This window comes from Canis aureus, chromosome 37 (genome assembly GCF_053574225.1).
Source record: "Canis aureus isolate CA01 chromosome 37, VMU_Caureus_v.1.0, whole genome shotgun sequence".
NCBI lineage: Eukaryota > Metazoa > Chordata > Mammalia > Carnivora > Canidae > Canis > Canis aureus.
The window spans coordinates 1,389,865-1,398,968 of NC_135647.1; the positions used below are offsets into that span (position 1 = coordinate 1,389,865).

A 9,104-nucleotide genomic window follows, 5' to 3' on the forward strand; every position below is an offset into this window, starting at 1 on the left:
CTAGCAATTCTCCAATCCCTAGCAAACACTTTTTTACTCTGTTTTTATGAATTGTACTCCCCCCTGGCCACCTGTGAGGGATACCATGCAGTATTTGCCTTTCTTGGTCTGGCTTATTTCTCTTAGCATAACATCCTCCAGGTATACCCATGTTGTCATAAATGTCATAAAAAGGATTTCCTCCTTTTTAAAGGCTGAATAATATTCCATGGTATGTATATACCACAATTTCTGTTTTTAAAATGGTTTATTTATTTATTTTTGAGGGGAGCGGGGCAGAAGAAGAGGGAGAAAGGAATATCAAACAGACTCCTCACCAAGTAGGGAGCCCAACACAGAGCTCAATCTCACAGTCTTGAGATCATGACATGAGCTGAAACCAAGAGTCAGATGCTTAACTCACGAGCCACCCAGGCGCCCTATACCACAATTTTTTTATGCATTCGTCCATTGGTGAACACTTAGATTGTTTCCATACCTTGGGACTGTGAATAATACTACTATGAACATGGGAGTACAGATATCTCTTTGAGATAATGAGTCATTTCCTTTGGATAAATACCCAGAAGTGGGATTTCTAGATCATAAGGTAGTTATATTTTTAATTTTTTGAGGAACTTCCATACTATTTCCCATAGTGTCTGTACCAATTTATGTTCCCACCAACAGGGCACAAGGGTTTCCTTTCTCCACATCCTGGTCACTAGTTACTGTCTCTTGTCTTTTTGAGAATAGCCATTCTAACAGGTATGTCCATTGATGCATGAATAGATAAAGAAGCTGTGGTATGTATATATAATGGGATATTATTTAGCCATAAGAAAGGAAATTTTGCCATCTACAACAACATGGATAAACTTTAAAGGTATTTTGCTAAGTGGAAAAAGACAGGCAAAGACAGGCAAATACTGTATGATCTCACTTATATGAAGAACTTAAAAACAAACAAAAATGAGCTCATAGATATGGAAAACAGATTTAACAGATTGGTGGTTGCCAGGTGGGGAGGGTAGGGGGTGGGTGAAAGGGATCAAAAGATACAAACTTCCAGTTATAAAATAAATGTCATGAGTGTCTAATGTACAGCAAGATGACAATAGTTTATAATACTTTATTGGATATTTCGAAGTTGCTAAGAGAATAAATGTTAAAATTTCTCATCACAAAAATAATTTAACTATATATATATATGTTAACTAGATTTAATGTGATGATCATTTCACAATATATACAAACATCAAATCATTTCTGTACACCTAAAACTAATACAATGTTATGCCAATTATATCTCAATAAAAAAACCAAGACAGTTATTTTTAAAAGGCTATCAGAGACAGAGAAAATTATAAAAGCACTCTGAGAGAAAGAGCAATTCTCAAGTTTTCTCAGACCACAGCATGGATTTTGGTTGCAGATATACACATTGGCACTCTTGAAGTTATAAATTTTCAGGATAAAGCCTTTTCCTCACCCACCAGCCACTCCGTTATTCTTCAAAGTCAAGAGGAGCAAGTTTCTTTTCTGTCTTCTGCAATATGGATGCATTTCTTATGCACCCTTACCCCAAGGTGGTAGGCTTTTGAGGCCCCAGCTCTGTGTGATGGTCTCTTGTCAGAATTCCCCTACCTTTGTGGGCCAAGTAGGTATAGAGGGATTTCTAGAAGGAGATACATGTCATATTACTTACACATTACATGATCATTTTCTTTTTTTTTTTTTAAAGATTTTATTTAATTAATCATGAGAGACACACAGAGAGACAGGCAAAGAAGCAGGCTTCATGCAGGGAGCCCGACGTGGGACTCGATCCCAGGTCTCCAGGATGAGGCCCTGGGCTGAAGGCAGCGCTAAACCGCTGAGCCACCTGGGCTGCCCCATGATCATTTTCATAAGAAAAACACAGGGTAATAAACTTTTTTATTCATTCAACCAGCAAATATTTGTATAATGTCTTTTACATGCTAAGACCAGAGTGATTTTGATCACTGAGGATTTCAAATGAAGGCAGAGATAGAAGCCAAGAATGTGGCTAATGTTTTTAATCTTTGTAAACATTCTGTCTGTTGGAGGAAAGAGATGAATTGAGACAAATAAATATTTTGCTTTATGAAGGATGAGTTTGATTTATAAAAGTTAAATTTGTTCACACAGGTATGATTTAGGCCAGAAAATAATTGGAAATATAATGGCTGGTGTTTGGAATCAACTTTTATTTTTATTTTTTAAAAATATTTTATTTATTTATTCATGAAAGACAGAGAGAGAGAGAGAATGAGAGAGAGAGAGGCAGAGACACAGGCAGAGGGAGAAGCAGGCTCCATGCAGGGAGCCTGACGTGGGACTCAATCCTGGGTATCCAGGATCAAGCCCTGGGCTAAAGGCGGCCCTAAACTGCTGAGCCACCTGGGCTGCCCTGGAATCAGCTTTTAGCATGGAATTCGGATTTGTGGGTTGTTGGCCTAAGAGGGAAAAATGAAGCAATGTGAACTGTCTGGTGGGAGTGACTGTGGACAGGAAAGTAAGGGTCTCCAGCGACAGAAACCCCTTCTTAATTGAAAAGTAAAGTTGTCTTTATCTGGTTTTACTCCAGGAAATGTCTCCTTTGGCATTTTTTTAAATAACCTTTACTATTTTTCTGCATGGATACAAAAGGATGCTACTTAATGTGGTATCTAGCCCATAATCCTACTTAATATACTTTTTAAGAAAATTGATATAAATAAACATCTCCAGTAAAAAGAAAACAAAACAATACAATTATTTGGTTAACTTTTATTTTATGCTTGCTCCAAAGCTATGTCTAGCACTGACTACTTGAAATTTTTAATTCACAAAGTACCTATTTAAAGGGCTCCCTAGGATAAGACCCTTATTCTTAAGCTGAATCAGAGTGAGAAGACACTTTTGAATTTCTTTCTTTTTTTAAAAAAGATATTTATTTATTTATTTATTTATTTATTTATTTATTTATTTATTTATTTAGAGTGCTAGTGAGGTGAAGGAGTGGAAGCAGAGAGAGAGGGAGAATCTCAACTAGACACCAGGCTGAGCATGGATCCTGGCCCAGGGGCTCGATCTCAGAGCCCTGAGGTCATGACCTGAGCTGAAACTGAGAGTTGAATGCTCAACCAACAGTGCCACCCAGGTGCCCCTTGAATTTATTTCTAAGGAAAAATTAGTCACTTATAACTTTGTAAAACCTTCCTAAGCCTTGTGTGTGTATAAAGATCTAAACGTGTGGTGGCACATACATGGTTTCCATATTTGTTTTTATCATTGTGACTTTTTATAAGCCTTTCAATAAAATTTGGATTTAAAAAGTGTGGACATTTACACTCATTCTGATAATTCAGATTCTTATGTTAAAATTTTAGCTCTACTATATTTCTCAGCTATAAAAAAGAATGAGAAATTTTAAAAAAATATTTTTAAATGTAAGTATAGTTGACACATGATGTTATATTAGTTTCAGATGTACAACATAGTGATTCAATTTATCTGCACATTATGCTATGCTCACCACAAGTGTAGCTACCATCTGTCACCATACAACGTTATTACAATATCATTGACTATATTCCCTATGCTGTACCTTTCATCCTTGTGACTTAAAAAAGAATGAGAACTTGCCATTTACAGCAACATGGATGGACCTAGAGGGTATCATGCTAAGTAAAATAAATCAGACATAGAGAGACAAATACCATATGATTTCACATAAATGTGGAATCTAAAAGACAAAACAAATGAATGAACAAACAAACTAGAAACAGACTTATAAATACAGACAACTAGTGGTTACCACAGGGGAAGAGGGTGGGAGCATGGGCCAAATAGGTGAAGGGGATTAAGAGATACAAACTTCCAGTCATAAAATAAATAAGTCACAAAAATGGGAAGTACAGCATAGGGCATATAATTAGCAATATTATAATAATGTTGTATGGTGACTATACTTACGGTGAGAGCATTGAGTAATGTATAGAATTGTTGAATCCTAATGTTTTACACCTGAAATTAATACAACATTGTATTAATTAATTAATTAATTGTCAACTATACTTCATAATATAATAATAAAAATATGTCACATAACAATAAAAAATTTTGGCTCCATTATTCATGTGTCTGTTTGATTATAAATATGTTTCACCATGCCTCAGTTTCCTAATCTGTCAAATGGAAGGATCTGGAATGGATTATTTGTTTTCAAACTTAAATCCATGTTAAAACAAGACAGTTTTCAACACAAATATTTCTAGACTTACTAAAATGAGAGCTTCAGTGACTGAGCCTTGAGAATCTGTATTTAAATCAAACAAAATATCTGTCCAGATCATTGTAATATAGCTGATCAGTGAAACAAAGCTGAGTTCAAATAATTTAAATATCAGGGGCTGTGTTTAGGGTAATGGTGCTATCTTCTCCAGACAGTGAAATTTAAAGCTATTAGAATACAAAAAGTATTGTATTTTGGCACTACATTGGCCTAATTCTGTGATAAAAATGATAATTACACAAAGTACCAATGAGAGGAAAGATCCTTATACAATTTTATTTGGGTATAACTTAAGCCAGTCCACTCTCAGCCCACAGTACTAAAGCATTGATTCATAGTTTTGTTGGATTTTAATTAGATGTGACCACTTGGAAAGGAGGAGGAAAAATGATTTGAAGGGGACATAAGGTATTATGCAAATTAAAATTTATGTCCAACCTAGTTTATCATCAGCATCATATTGGGGCTTTATAATATATATTCCCAAACTCCATCCCTGGAAATTTTTATTGAGTAGGTTGGAGGGTTTGTTTTTTATTTAATTTTATTTAAATTCAATTAACTAATGTATTACTATACTTAGTTTCAGATGTAGTGTTCAGTAACTTATCATTTGCATATAACACTCAATGAGGTTGGAAGGTTTAAACGAACTCTAGAATTACATTTCAAGCATTATTTATTTCTGGTAACTAAGTAAAAGAAGGAGACTTAGAAAAAGTCATGGTCAGCTCACTTTCTGGACATGAGCCTCCTCAGGGTACCCTTTACATCCTTGTTTCTCAGTGTGTAGATGACAGGGTTCAACATGGGGGTGACCAAGTTGTAGAAGAGGGTAAGGAATTTCTGAGAAATTTCTTTGGTTCTGAGAAGAATTATTTTCTGGCTGCATATACTTATAGATAATATTCCCATAAAACAAGATCACAGTGAAGTGGGACCCACATGTGTTGAAAGTTTTCCTTCTTCCCATAGCTGACTTCATGCTCAGCACCACCAGGCCAATGTAGTCATAGGAGACCAGGATGAGTGCCAGGGGCTGCAGGACAATCATTACTGATAAGATGAAAACAGTGCTTTCCACAGCCACGGTGTCCACACAGGCAATTTCACATAGGAAATGTTTCACCTTACTATCTCCCACTTCGTGGCAGCCTCACGGTCACTGGAGACATCACCAGGGAGTTGAGGAGCCTGACACCCCAGGCCACAGACACCAGCTTCCAACAGAGCTGAGGATGCACAATGATGGAGTAGTGAAGGGGCTTACAGATTGCAGTGAAGCGATCATAAGCCATGACTGCCAGGAGGACACATTCTGTGCCACCCAGCCCCAGGAACATGAATAACTGGATGGCACAACCAGTGTAACTGATGGTCTTGTCTGGGCCACCCAAGTTGAAGAGCAGCTGGGGGATGGAAATGGTGGTAAAGCAGAGGTCTAGGAAGGACAGTTTGGTAAGGAATAAGTACATGGGTGTGTGGAGGCAGGGGTCCAGGTGGGAAACCAAGATTATGACTATGTTGCCCACCAAAGTCAGAAGGTAGAAAAGCAGCACAGACACAAAAAGGGTCTACTCTAGCTGGGGTCTGTCTGAGAAACCCAGAAAATGAACTGTTTCTGGCAGCTCTGGTTGGTCATGACAGTGGACCATTAGTACAGGCCTACAAGGAAGCAGATAGGAGCACAATTCACCCTTAGTGAAGTAGGCTAAGGGACTGAGACCAGAGAAATAACAAGTACAAATAATTACATAAAATTTCAATATTCTGTACAGATAGGGATTGTATATTTTAAGAACAATCTTTTATTGACTTCATTTGAATACATAAAAATCCTAGAGGAGAACCCAGGCAACACCCTTTTTGAACTTGGGCACAGTTACATCGTCCAAGTTACACCTATGAAGGCAAAGGACACAAAAGCAAAAATGAACTCTTAGGACTTAATCCAGATAAAAAGCTTCTGCACAGGGAATCCCTGGGTGGCTCAGTGGTTTAGCGCCTGCCTTTGGCCCAGGGCGTGATCCTGGAGTCCCGGGATCGAGTCCCACATCAGGCTCCCTGCATGAAGCCTGCTTCTCCCTCTGCCTGTGTCTCTGCCTCTCTCTCTATGTGTCTTTCATGAATAAATAAATAAAATCTTCAAAAAAAAAAAAAAAGCTTCTGCACAGAAAAAGAAACAGTCAACAAAACTAAAAGACAACCTACCTATAGAATGGGAGAAGATATATGCAAATGACATATCAGATAAAGGGCTAGTATCTAAGATCTATAAAGGACTTATTAAACTCAACACCCAAGAAACCAAAAATCCAATCATGAAATGGGCAGAAGAAATGAACATAAATTTCACCAAGGAAGACATACACACGGCCAACAAGCACAGGAGAAAATGCTCTGCATCATTTGCCATCAGGGAAATACAAATTAAAACGACAATGAGATACCACCTCACACCAGTGAGAATGGTAAAAATTAACAAGACAGGAAACCACAAATGTTGGAGAGGATGTGGAGAAGGGGGAACCCTCTTGCACTGTTGGTGGGAATGCAAACTAGTGCAGCCACTCTGGAAAACTGTGTGGAGGTTCCTCAAAGAGTTAAAAATAGAGCTACCCTATAACCCAGCAATTGCACTGCTGGGGATTTACCCCAAAGATACAGATGTAGTGAAATGCTGGGACAACTGCACCCCAATGATCATAGCAGCAATGTTCCCAATAGCGAAACTGTGGAAGAAGACATGAAGTCCTTCAAGAGATAAATGGATAAAGAAGATGTGGTGTATGTATACAGTGGAATATTACTCAGCCATCAGAAAGGACGAATATTCACCATTTGCTTTGACATGGATGGAACTGGAGGGCATTATGCTGAGTGAAGTAAGTCGATCAGAGAAGGACAATCATAATATGGTTTCACTCATACGGGGAATATAAGAAATAGTAAAAGGGAAAGGAGGGGAACCGAGTGGGAAAAATTAGAGAGGGAGACAAACCACGAGAAACTCCTAACTCTGGGAAAGGAACAAAGAGCTGTGGAAGGGGTAGTTGGCATGGGGTGGGGTAACTGGGTGACAGGCTCTGAGGAGGGCACTTGATGGGATGAGCACTGGGTGTTATACTATATATTGGCAAATCGAACTGCAATAAAAACAAATTAAAAAAGAAAATAAATAAAAAGTATGTTTTTTTATACCTAAGAAAGAATAAATGCCAAATAAGAAAGAAATCTAGGTAAATTAATTTTTTATATTTCAAACTGATTGATCAATTCAAAAGTCATAAATGTGTTCTTTATAAAAATATTTCTATGCATAAGAAAAATATCAAAATCCTTTCAATACTTCCTGGAACCAGATTCCCTTGATTGCATTATGTACTTAAAGAAGTAAAAGTTTTAGGTTCATTTTAATGTGTCAAAGGTATTGCCAAAATTACATACTTTTAAACATACAAAGATTATCTTATGACCAACCATGTAAAGGACATTTCTCAGGACCCCAAAATATTAAAGAGTCCTCCTATGCTCTATCTACAGAACATGATGGGCTTTTTTCTTTTGTTTTTTTTTTAAGTAGGCTCCATGTCCAATGCAGGGCTTGAACTCAAGACCCTAAGATCAAGACCTGAAATGAGATTTAGAGTCAGATGCTTGGGCAGCCCCCGTGGCGCAGCGGTTTAGCGCTGCCTGCAGCCTGCGTTGTGATCCCGGAGACCCGGGATCGAGTCGCGTTGGGCTCCCTGTATGGAGCCTGCTTTTCCCTCTGCCTGTGTCTCTGCCTCTCTCTGTCTCTGTCTCTATGAATAAATAAAATCTTAAAAAAAAGAGAGATGCGGGGATCCCTGGGTGGCGCAACGGTTTGGCGCCTGCCTTTGGCCCAGGGCGCGATCCTGGAGACCCGGGATCGAATCCCACATCGGGCTCCCGGTGCATGGAGCCTGCTCCTCCCTCTGCCTCTCTCTCTCTCTCTCTCTCTCTCTCTCTCTGTGACTATCATAAATTAAAAAAAAAAAGAGAGAGAGAGAGAGAGAGATGCTTAACAAATTGAGCCACCCAAGTACCCCGTATAGAATATGGTGTTTTGAGTCAGAAGACCTTGACTTGGTGCTATATGAATAGTCCTGTGAGCTACCTCTTGCTCAGGTGCATAAAGAACTTTGTGAATCTGCCAGTAACTACTTTAGTTATGTAACTAGTTCCTACTATAGTTAGTGGTCTAGAGAGATCCAGGAGAGGCTGGAGAGAGTGAAGGAGCCACATCTCTGTTTCCATCTCTGCACAAGTAGTTCATACATACTGATGCCTTAGCACCATTTTTTATGTTTGTGAAGGGCCTCGCACATAATAAACCATGCTATAGGTATTAGTTATTACTATTACAAGCAGGAAGGCCAGGTCTATATTATATATGATCAAGACAAGAACTTTTCCCATGCTATTTGAAGTATAAATATTAGCAGTGTTACCAGCAAAGACTAAACAATAGCTGGTTTAAATTAATTATAACTATATAGATGACTTGAGAAGCAAACTTTTGCTTCTGGGTGTTATACTCTGAGTGCTTTGAAGAGAGCGCTGCTGATCTGTATGTTGATACAACTTTGGTCAGAAGTTGAGGTTATCATCTGTGAAATAAAAATTACTAAAAACATTTATATTAAAAGCAATTCTGTATTCAATAAATATTTATGGAGCTCTTTTTTATTTAATCCTCATACCTGAATTTGAAGGATATAGATACTAAATAACTTACCAAGAGTGCACAGTTAGGAAGTTGTAGATGTGGGATTTGGGTCCAGGCCTGTTTGGCTGTCAAGCC

At 38.1% G+C, this 9,104-nt stretch overlaps 1 pseudogene; it reads right to left on the reverse strand.

Annotated features, from left to right (window-relative positions):
* Positions 1-5,011: 5,011 nt before the first annotated feature.
* LOC144306526 (olfactory receptor 2W3-like) lies at positions 5,012-5,921 on the reverse strand (annotated as a pseudogene).
* Between the last annotated feature and the right edge of the window lie 3,183 nt (positions 5,922-9,104).